This window comes from Gorilla gorilla, chromosome 3 (assembly GCF_029281585.2).
Source record: "Gorilla gorilla gorilla isolate KB3781 chromosome 3, NHGRI_mGorGor1-v2.1_pri, whole genome shotgun sequence".
NCBI classification, from domain to species: Eukaryota; Metazoa; Chordata; class Mammalia; order Primates; family Hominidae; genus Gorilla; species Gorilla gorilla.
In genome coordinates, this window is record NC_073227.2 from 83419555 (window position 1) to 83433913 (window position 14359).

Here is a 14359-nt window from a genome sequence, read left to right on the forward strand (position 1 = left end):
TATAGTGTCAAATTTCACCAAACATATAGTATATACTGTACATAAAATATCAAATTTCAAGAAACATATCTTATTTATTGTATATAAAATATCAAATGTCACCAAATATACACTATATACTGTACATTAAATATGAAAGTACACCAAATATATATTATATACTGTACATAAAATATAAAATTTAACCAAATATATATTATACACTGTACATAAAATATCAAATGTCACCAAATATATACTATATTCTGTAAATAAAATATGAAAGTACACCAAATATATATTATATACTGTACATAAAATATCAAATTTCAACAAATGTAAACTATATACTGTACATAAAATATCAAATTTCACCAAATATATATTATATACTGTATATAAAATATCAAATTTCACCTAATATATATTATATACTGTACCTATAATATCAAATTTCACCAAACATATAGTATATACTGTACATAAAATATCAAATTTCAAGAATAATATCTTTTATTGTATATAAAATATCAAATGTCACCAAATATATACTATATACTGTACATAAAATATGAAAGTACACCAAATATATCTTATATACTGTACATAAAATATAAAATTTCACCAAATATATAGTATATACTGTACATAAAATATCAAATTTCAAGAAACATATCTTATTTACTGTGTATAAAATATCAAATGTCACCAAATATACACTATATACTGTACATAAAATATGAAAGTACACCAAATATATATTATATACTGTACATAAAATATAAAATTTCACCAAATATATATTATACACTGTACATAAAATATCAAATGTCACGAAATATATACTATATACTGTACATAAAATATGAAAGTACACCAAATATATATTATATACTGTACATAAAATATAAAATTTCAAAAAATATATATTATATACTGTACATAAAATACCAAATTTCAACAAATATATATTATATACTGTATATAAAACGTCAAATGTCACCAAATATATACTATATACTGTACACAAAATATGAAAGTACACCAAATATATATTATATACTGTACATAAAATATAAAATTTCAAAAAATATATATTATATACTGTACATAAAATATCAAATGTCACCAAATATATACTATATACTGTACATAAAATATGAAAGTACACCAAATATATATTATATACGGTATATAAAATATAAAATTTCACCAAATATATATTATATACTATACATAAAATATCAAATTTCAACAAATATATATTATATACTGTACATAAAATATCAAATGTCACCAAATATATACTATATACTGTACATAAAATATGAAAGTACACCAAATATATCTTATATACTGTACATAAAATATAAAATTTCGCCAAATATATATTATATACTGTACATAAAATATCCAATTTCAAGAAACATATCTTATTTATTGTATATAAAATATCAAATGTCACCAAATATATACTATATACTGTACATAAAATATGAAAGTACACCAAATATATACTATATACTGTTCATAAAATATAAAATTTCAAATAATATATATTATATACTGTACATAAAATATCAAATTTTAACAAATATATATTATATACTGTAAATAAAATATCAAATGTCACCAAATATATACTATATACTGTACATAAAATATGAAAGTACACCAAATATATCTTATATACTGTAAATAAAATATAAAATTTCACCAAATATATATTATATACTGTACATAAAATATCAAATTTCAACAAATATATATTATATATTGTATATAAAATATCAAATGTCACCAAATATATACTATATACTGTATATTAAATATGAAAGTACACCAAATATATATTATATACTGTACATAAAATAAAAAATTTCACCAAATATATAGTATACACTGTACATAAAATATCAAATGTCACCAAATATATACTATATACTGTACATAAAATATGAAAGTCCACCAAATATATATTATATACTGTACATAAAATATAAAATTACAAAAAATATATATTATATACTGTACATAAAATATCAAATTACACCAAATATATATTATATACTGTATATAAAATATCAAATTTCACCAAACATATATTATATACTGTACCTATAGTGTCAAATTTCACCAAATATATAGTATATACTGTACATAAAATATCAAATTTCAAGAAACATATCTTATTTATTGTATATAAAATATCAAATGTCACCAAATATACACTATATACTGTACATAAAATATGAAAGTACACCAAATATATATTATATACTGTACATAAAATATAAAATTTAACCAAATATATACTATACACTGTACATAAAATATCAAATGTCACCAAATATATACTATATACTGTAAATAAAATATGAAAGTACACCAAATATATATTATATACTGTACATAAAATATAAAATTTCAAAAAATATATACTATATACTGTACATAAAATATCAAATTTCACCAAATATATATTATATACTGTATATAAAATATCAAATTTCACCTAATATATATTATATACTGTACCTATAATATCAAATTTCACCAAACATATAGTATATACTGTACATAAAATATCAAATTTCAAGAATAATATGTTTTATTGTATATAAAATATCAAATGTCACCAAATATATACTATATACTGTACATAAAATATGAAAGTTCACCAAATATATATTATATATGGTATATAAAATATGAAATTTCACCAAATATATATTATATACTATACATAAAATATCAAATTTCAACAAATATATATTATATACTGTACATAAAATATCAAATGTCACCAAATATATACTATATACTGTACATAAAATATGAAAGTACACCAAATATATATTATATACGGTATATAAAATATAAAATTTCACCAAATATATATTATATACTATACATAAAATATCAAATTTCAACAAATATATATTATATACTGTACATAAAATATCAAATGTCACCAAATATATACTATATACTGTACATAAAATATGAAAGTACACCAAATATATCTTATATACTGTACATAAAATATAAAATTTCACCAAATATATATTACATACTGCACATAAAATATCAAATTTCAAGAAACATATCTTATTTATTGTATATAAAATATCAAATGTCACCAAATATATACTATATACTGTACATAAAATATGAAAGTACACCAAATATATACTATATACTGTACATAAAATATAAAATTTCACCAAATATATATTACACACTGTACATAAAACATCAAATGTCACCAAATATATACTATATACTGTACATAAAATATGAAAGTACACCAAATATATATTATATACTGTACATAAAATATAAAATTTCACCAAATATATATTATACACTGTACATAAAATAACAAATGTCACCAAATATATACTATATACTGTAAATAAAATATGAAAGTACACCAAATATATATTATATACTGTACATAAAATATCAAATTTCAACAAATGTATATTATATACTGTACATAAAATATCAAATTTCACCAAATATATATTATATACTGTATATAAAATATCAAATTTCACCTAATATATATTATATACTGTACCTATAATATCAAATTTCACCAAACATATAGTATATACTGTACATAAAATATCAAATTTCAAGAATAATATCTTATTTATTGTATATAAAATATCAAATGTCACCAAATATATACTATATACTGTACATAAAATATGAAAGTACACCAAATATATATTATATACTGTACATAAAATATAAAATTTCACCAAATATATATTATACACTGTACATAAAATATCAAATGTCACCAAATATATACTATATACTGTACATAAAATATGAAAGTACACCAAATATATATTATATACTGTACATAAAATATAAAATTTCAAAAAATATATATTATATACTGTACATAAAATATCAAATTTTAACAAATATATATTATATACTGTAAATAAAATATCAAATGTCACCAAATATATACTATATACTGTACATAAAATATGAAAGTACACCAAATATATCTTATATACTGTACATAAAATATAAAATTTCACCAAATATATATTATATACTGTACATAAAATATCAAATTTCAACAAATATATATTATATATTGTATATAAAATATCAAATGTCACCAAATATATACTATATACTGTATATTAAATATGAAAGTACACCAAATATATATTATATACTGTACATAAAATAAAAAATTTCACCAAATATATAGTATACACTGTACATAAAATATCAAATGTCACCAAATATATACTATATACTGTACATAAAATATGAAAGTCCACCAAATATATATTATATACTGTACATAAAATATAAAATTTCAAAAAATATATATTATATACTGTACATAAAATATCAAATTACACCAAATATATAATATATACTGTATATAAAATATCAAATTTCACCAAACATACATTATACACTGTACCTATAATGTCAAATTTCACCAAATATATTGTATACACTGTACATAAAATATCAAATTTCAAGAAACATATCTTATTTATTGTATATAAAATATCAAATGTCACCAAATATACACTATATACTGTACATAAAATATGAAAGTACACCAAATATATATTATATACTGTACATAAAATATAAAATTTCACCAAATATATATTATACACTGTACATAAAATATCAAATGTCACCAAATATATACTATATACTGTACATAAAATATAAAATTTCACCAAATATATATTATACACTGTACATAAAATATCAAATGTCACCAAATATATACTATATACTGTACATAAAATATGAAATTAAACCAAATATATATTATATACTGAACATAAAATATAAAAATTCAAAAAATATATATTATATACTGTACATAAGATATCAAATTTCAACAAATATATATTGTATACTATATATAAAATGTCAAAAGTCACCAAATATATACTATATACAGTACACAAAATATGAAAGTACACCAAATATATATTATATACTGTACATAAAATATAAAATTTCAAAAAATATATTATATACTGTACATAAAATATCAAATTTCAACAAATATATATAACATAGTGTATACAAAATATCAAATTTCATCAAATATATATTATATACTGTACATAAAATATGAAAGTACACCATATATATATTATGTACTGTACATAAAATATAAAATTTCACCAATTATATATTATATACTTTACATAAAATATCAAATTTCAACAAATATATATTATACACTGTATACAAAATATCAAATTTCACCAAATATATCTTATATACTGTACATAAAATATGAAATTACACCAAATATATATTATATACTGTACATAAAATATAAAATTTCACCAAATATATATTATATACTATACATAAAATATCAAATTTCAACAAATATATATTATATACTGTACATAAAATATCAAATGTCACCAAATATATACTATATACAGCACATAAAATATGAAAGTACACCAAATGTATATTATATACTGTACATAAAATATCAAATTTCAACAAATATATATTAGATACTGTATATAAAATATCAAATGTCACCAAATATATACTATATACTGTACATTAAATATGAAAGTACACCAAATATATATTATGTACTGTACATAAAATATAAAATTTCACCAAATATATATTATACACTGTACATAAAATATGAAATGTCACCAAATATATACTATATACTGAACATAAAATATGAAAGTACACCAAATATATATTATATACTGTACATAAAATATAAAATTTCAAAAAATATATATTATATACTGTACATAAAATATCAAATATCAACAAATATATATTATATACAGTATACAAAATATCAAATTTCACCAAATATATATTATATACTGTACATAAAGTATGAAAGTACACCAAATATATATTATATACTGTACATAAAATATAAAATTTCACCAAAAATATATTATATACTATACATAAAATATCAGATTTCAACAAATATGTATTATATACTGTACATAAAATATCAAATGTCACCAAATATATGCTATATACTGTACATAAAATATGAAAGTACACCAAACATATATTATATACTGTACATAAAATATAAAATTTCACCAAATATATATTATATACTGTACATAAAATATCAAATTTCAACAAACATATATTATATACTGTACATAAAATATCAAATTTCACCAAATATATATTATATACTATACATAAAATATCAAATTTCAACAAATATATATATTATACTGTACATAAAATATCAAGTGTCACCAAATATATACTATATACTGTACATAAAATATGAAAGTACACCAAATATATATTATATACTGTACATAAAATATAAAAAGTCCCCAAATATATATTATATACTGTACATAAAATATCAAATTTCAACAAATATATATTATATACTGTGTATAAAATATCAAATGTCACCAAATATATACTATATACTGCACATTACATATGAAAGTACACCAAATATATCTTATATACTGTACATAAAATATAAAATTTCACCAAATATATATTATACACTGTACATAAAATATCAAATGTCACCAAATATATACTATGTACTTTACATAAAATATGAAAGTACACCAAATATATATTATGTACTGTACATAAAATATAAAATTTCAAAAAATATATATTATATACTGTACAAAAAATATCAAATTTCAACAAATATATATTATGTACTGTATATCAAATATCAAATGTCGCCAAATATACACTATATACTGTACATTAAATATGAAAGTACACCAAATATATATTATATAGTGTACATAAAATATAAAATTTCACCAAATATATATTATACACTGTACATAAAATATCAAATGTCACCAAATATATACTATATACTGTACATAAAATATGAATGTACACCAAATATATATCATATACTGTACATAAAATATAAAATTTCACCAAATATATATTATACACTGTACATAAAATATCAAATGTCATCAAATATATACTATATACTGTACATAAAATATGAAAGTACACCAAATATATATTATATACTGTACATAAAATATAAAATTTCAAAAAATATATATTATATACTGTATATAAAATATGAAATGTCACCAAATATATACTATATACTGTACATTAAATATGAAAGTACACCAAATATATATTATATACTGTACATAAAATATCAAATTTCACCAAATATAAATTATATACTGTATATAAAATTTCAAATTTCAACAAATATATATTATATATTGTATATAAAATATCAAATGTCACCAAATATATACTATATAGTGTACATTAAAAATGAAAGTACACCAAATATATATTATATACTGTACATAAAATATAAAATTTCACCACATATATACTATACACTGTACATAAAATATCAAATGTCACCAAATATATACTATATACTGTACATTAAATATGAAATTACACCAAATATATCTTATATACTGTACATAAAATATAAAATTTCACCAAATATATATTATGTACTGTACATAAAATTTCAAATTTCAACAAATATATATTATATATTGTATATAAAAATCAAATGTCACCAAATATATACTATATACTGTACATTAAATATGAAAGTACACCAAATATATATTATATACTGTACATAAAATATCAAATTTTAACAAATATATATTATATACTGTAAATAAAATATAAAATGTCACCAAATATATACTATATACTGTACATAAAATATGAAAGTACACCAAATATATCTTATATACTGTACATAAAATGTAAAATTTCACCAAATATATAGTATATACTGTACATAAAATATCAAATTTCAACAAATATATATTATATATTGTATATAAAATATCAAATGTCACCAAATATATACTATATACTGTATATTAAATATGAAAGTACACCAAATATATATTATATACTGTACATAAAATATAAAATTTCACCAAATATATATTATATACTGTACATAAAATAAAAAATTTCACCAAATATATAGTATACACTGTACATAAAATATCAAATGTCACCAAATATATACTATATACTGTACATAAAATATGAAAGTCCACCAAATATATATTATATACTGTACATAAAATATAAAATTTCAAAAAATATATATTATATACTGTACATAAAATATCAAATTACACCAAATATATAATATATACTGTATATAAAATATCAAATTTCACCAAACATACATAATACACTGTACCTATAATGTCAAATTTCACCAAATATATTGTATACACTGTACATAAAATATCAAATTTCAAGAAACATATCTTATTTATTGTATATAAAATATCAAATGTCACCAAATATACACTATATAATGTACATAAAATATGAAAGTACACCAAATATATATTATATACTGTACATAAAATATAAAATTTCACCATATATATATTATACACTGTACATAAAATATCAAATGTCACCAAATATATACTATATACTGTACATAAAATATGAAAGTACACCAAATATATATTATATACTGAACATAAAATATAAAAATTCAAAAAATATATATTATATACTGTACATAAGATATCAAATTTCAACAAATATATATTGTATACTATATATAAAATGTCAAAAGTCACCAAATATATACTATATACAGTACACAAAATATGAAAGTACACCAAATATATATTATATACTGTACATAAAATATAAAATTTCAAAAAATATATTATATACTGTACATAAAATAGCAAATTTCAACAAATATATATAATATAGTGTATACAAAATATCAAATTTCAGCAAATATATATTATATACTGTACATAAAATATGAAAGTACACCAAATATATATTATGTACTGTACATAAAATATAAAATTTCACCAATTATATATTATATACTTTACATAAAATATCAAATTTCAACAAATATATATTATATACTGTATACAAAATATGAAATTTCACCAAATATATATTATATACTGTACCTATAATGTCAAATTTCACCAAATATATAGTATATACTGTACATAAAATGTCAAATTTCAAGAAACATATCTTATTTATTGTATATAAAATATCAAATGTCACCAAATATACACTATATACTGTACATAAAATATGAAAGTACACCAAATATATATTATATACTGTACATAAAATATAAAATTTCACCAAATATATATTATACACTGTACATAAAATATCAAATGTCACCAAATATATACTATAAACTGTACATAAAATATGAAAGTACACCAAATATATATTATATACTGTACATAAAATATAAAATTTCAAAAAATATATATTATATACTGTACATAAGATATCAAATTTCAACAAATATATATTATATACTGCATATAAAATGTCAAAAGTCACCAAATATATACTATATACTGTACATAAAATATGAAAGTACACCAAATATATATTATATACAGTACATAAAATATAAAATTTCAAAAAATATATATTATATACTGTACATAAAATATCAACTGTCACCAAATATATACTATATACTGTACATAAAATATGAAAGTGCACCAAATATATATTATATACTGTACATAAAATATAAAATTTCAAAAAATATATATTATATACTGTACACAAAATATCAAATTTCAACAAATATATATTATGTACTGTATATCAAATATCAAATGTCGCCAAATATACACTATATACTGTACATTAAATATGAAAGTACACCAAATATATATTATATAGTGTACATAAAATATAAAATTTCACCAAATATATATTATACACTGTACATAAAATATCAAATGTCACCAAATATATACTATATACTGTACATAAAATATGAAAGTACACCAAATATATATCATATACTGTACATAAAATATAAAATTTCACCAAATATATATTATACACTGTACATAAAATATCAAATGTCATCAAATATATACTATATACTGTACATAAAATATGAAAGTACACCAAATATATATTATATACTGTACATAAAATATAAAATTTCAACAAATTTATACTATATACTGTACATAAAATATCATATTTCAACAAATATATATTATATACTGTACATAAAGTATCAAATGTCACCAAATATATACTATATACTGTACATAAAATATGAAAGTACACCAAATATATCTTATATACTGTTCATAAAATATAAAATTTCACCAAATGTATAGTATATACTGTACATAAAATATCAAATTTCAAGAAACATATCTTATTTATTGTATATAAAATATCAAATGTCACCAAATATATACTATATACTGTACATAAAATATGAAAGTACACCAAATATATCTTATATACTGTACATAAAATATAAAATTTCACCAAATATATAGTATATACTGTACATAAAATATCAAATTTCAAGAAACATATCTTATTTATTGTATATAAAATATCAAATGTCACCAAATATATACTATATACTGTACATAAAATATGAAAGTACACCAAATATATATTATATACTGTACATAAAATATAAAATTTCACCAAATATATATTATACACTGTACATAAAACATCAAATGTCACCAAATATATACTGTATACTGTACATAAATATGAAAGTACACCAAATATATATTATATACTGTACATAAAATATAAAATTTCACCAAATATATATTAAACACTGTACATAAAATATCAAATGTCACCAAATATATACTATATACTGTAAATAAAATATGAAAGTACACCAAATATATATTATATACTGTACATAAAATATCAAATTTCAACAAATGTATATTATATACTGTACATAAAGTATCAAATTTCACCAAATATATATTATATACTGTATATAAAATATCAAATTTCACCTAATATATATTATATACTGTACCTATAATATCAAATTTCACCAAACATATAGTATATACTGTACATAAAATATCAAATTTCAAGAATAATATCTTATTTATTGTATATAAAATATCAAATGTCACCAAATATATACTATATACTGTACATAAAATATGAAAGTACACAAAATATATATTATATACTGTACATAAAATATAAAATTTCAAAAAATATATATTATATACTGTACATAAAATACCAAATTTCAACAAATATATATTATATACTGTATATAAAATGTCAAATGTCACCAAATATATACTATATACTGTACACAAAATATGAAAGTACACCAAATATATATTATATACTGTACATAAAATATAAAATTTCAAAAAATATATATTATATACTGTACATAAAATATCAAATGTCACCAAATATATACTATATACTGTACATAAAATATGAAAGTACACCAAATATATATTATATACGGTATATAAAATATAAAATTTCACCAAATATATATTATATACTATACATAAAATATCAAATTTCAACAAATATATATTATATACTGTACATAAAATATCAAATGTCACCAAATATATACTATATACTGTACATAAAATATGAAAGTACACCAAATATATCTTATATACTGTACATAAAACATAAAATTTCACCAAATATATATTATATACTGCACATAAAATATCAAATTTCAAGAAACATATCTTATTTATTGTATATAAAATATCAAATGTCACCAAATATATACTATATACTGTACATAAAATATGAAAGTACACCAAATATATACTATATACTGTACATAAAATATAAAATTTCACCAAATATATATTATACACTGTACATAAAACATCAAATGTCACCAAATATATACTATATACTGTACATAAAATATGAAAGTACACCAAATATATATTATATACTGTACATAAAATATGAAAGTTCACCAAATATATATTATACACTGTGCATAAAATAACAAATGTCACCAAATATATACTATATACTGTAAATAAAATATGAAAGTACACCAAATATATATTATATACTGTACATAAAATATCAAATTTCAACAAATGTATATTATATACTGTACATAAAATAACAAATTTCACCAAATATATATTATATACTGTATATAAAATATCAAATTTCACCTAATATATATTATATACTGTACCTATAATATCAAATTTCACCAAACATATAGTATATACAGTACATAAAATATCAAATTTCAAGAATAATATCTTATTTATTGTATATAAAATATCAAATGTCACCAAATATATACTATATACTGTACATAAAATATGAAAGTACACCAAATATATATTATATACTGTACATAAAATATAAAATTTCACAAAATATATATTATACACTGTACATAAAATATCAAATGTCACCAAATATATACTATATACTGTACATAAAATATGAAAGTACACCAAATATATATTATATACTGTACATAAAACATAAAATTTCAAAAAATATATATTATATACTGTACATAAAATATCAAATTTTAACAAATATATATTATATACTGTAAATAAAATATCAAATGTCACCAAATATATACTATATACTGTACATAAAATATGAAAGTACACCAAATATATCTTATATACTGTACATAAAATATAAAATTTCACCAAATACATAGTATATACTGTACATAAAATATCAAATTTCAACAAATATATATTATATATTGTATATAAAATATCAAATGTCACCAAATATATACTATATACTGTATATTAAATATGAAAGTACACCAAATATATATTATATACTGTACATAAAATAAAAAATTTCACCAAATGTATAGTATACACTGCACATAAAATATCAAATGTCACCAAATATATACTATATACTGTACATAAAATATGAAAGTCCACCAAATATATATTATATACTGTACATAAAATATAAAATTTCAAAAAATATATATTATATACTGTACATAAAATATCAAATTACACCAAATATATAATATATACTGTATATAAAATATCAAATTTCACCAAACATACATTATACACTGTACCTATAATGTCAAATTTCACCAAATATATTGTATACACTGTACATAAAATATCAAATTTCAAGAAACATATCTTATTTATTGTATATAAAATATCAAATGTCACCAAATATACACTATATACTGTACATAAAATATGAAAGTACACCAAATATATATTATATACTGTACATAAAATATAAAATTTCACCAAATATATATTATACACTGTACATAAAATATCAAATGTCACCAAATATATACTATATACTGTACATAAAATATGAAAGTACACCAAATATATATTATATACTGAACATAAAATATAAAAATTCAAAAAATATATATTATATACTGTACATAAGATATCAAATTTCAACAAATATATATTGTATACTATATATAAAATGTCAAAAGTCAGCAAATATATACTATATACAGTACACAAAATATGAAAGTACACCAAATATATATTATATACCGTACATAAAATATAAAATTTCAAAAAATATATTATATACTGTACATAAAATATCAAATTTCAACAAATATATATAACATAGTGTATACAAAATATCAAATTTCAGCAAATATATATTATATACTGTACATAAAATATGAAAGTACACCAAATATATATTATGTACTGTACATAAAATATAAAATTTCACCAATTATATATTATATACTTTACATAAAATATCAAATTTCAACAAATATATATTATACACTGTATACAAAATATCAAATTTCACCAAATATATCTTATATACTGTACATAAAATATGAAATTACACCAAATATATATTATATACTCTACATAAAATATAAAATTTCACCAAATATATATTATATACTATACATAAAATATCAAATTTCAAGAAATATATATTATATACTGTACATAAAATATCAAATGTCACCAAATATATACTATATACAGCACATAAAATATGAAAGTACACCAAATGTATATTATATACTGTACATAAAATATCAAATTTCAACAAATATATATTAGATACTTTATATAAAACATCAAATGTCACCAAATATATACTATATACTGTACATTAAATATGAAAGTACACCAAATATATATTATGTACTGTACATAAAATATAAAATTTCACCAAATATATATTATACACTGTACATAAAATATCAAATGTCACCAAATATATACTATATACTGAACATAAAATATGAAAGTACACCAAATATATATTATATACTGTACATAAAATATAAAATTTCAAAAAATATATATTATATACTGTACATAAAATATCAAATATCAACAAATATATATTATATACAGTATACAAAATATCAAATTTCACCAAATATATATTATATACTGTACATAAAGTATGAAAGTACACCAAATATATATTATATACTGTACATAAAATATAAAATTTCACCAAAAATATATTATATACTATACACAAAATA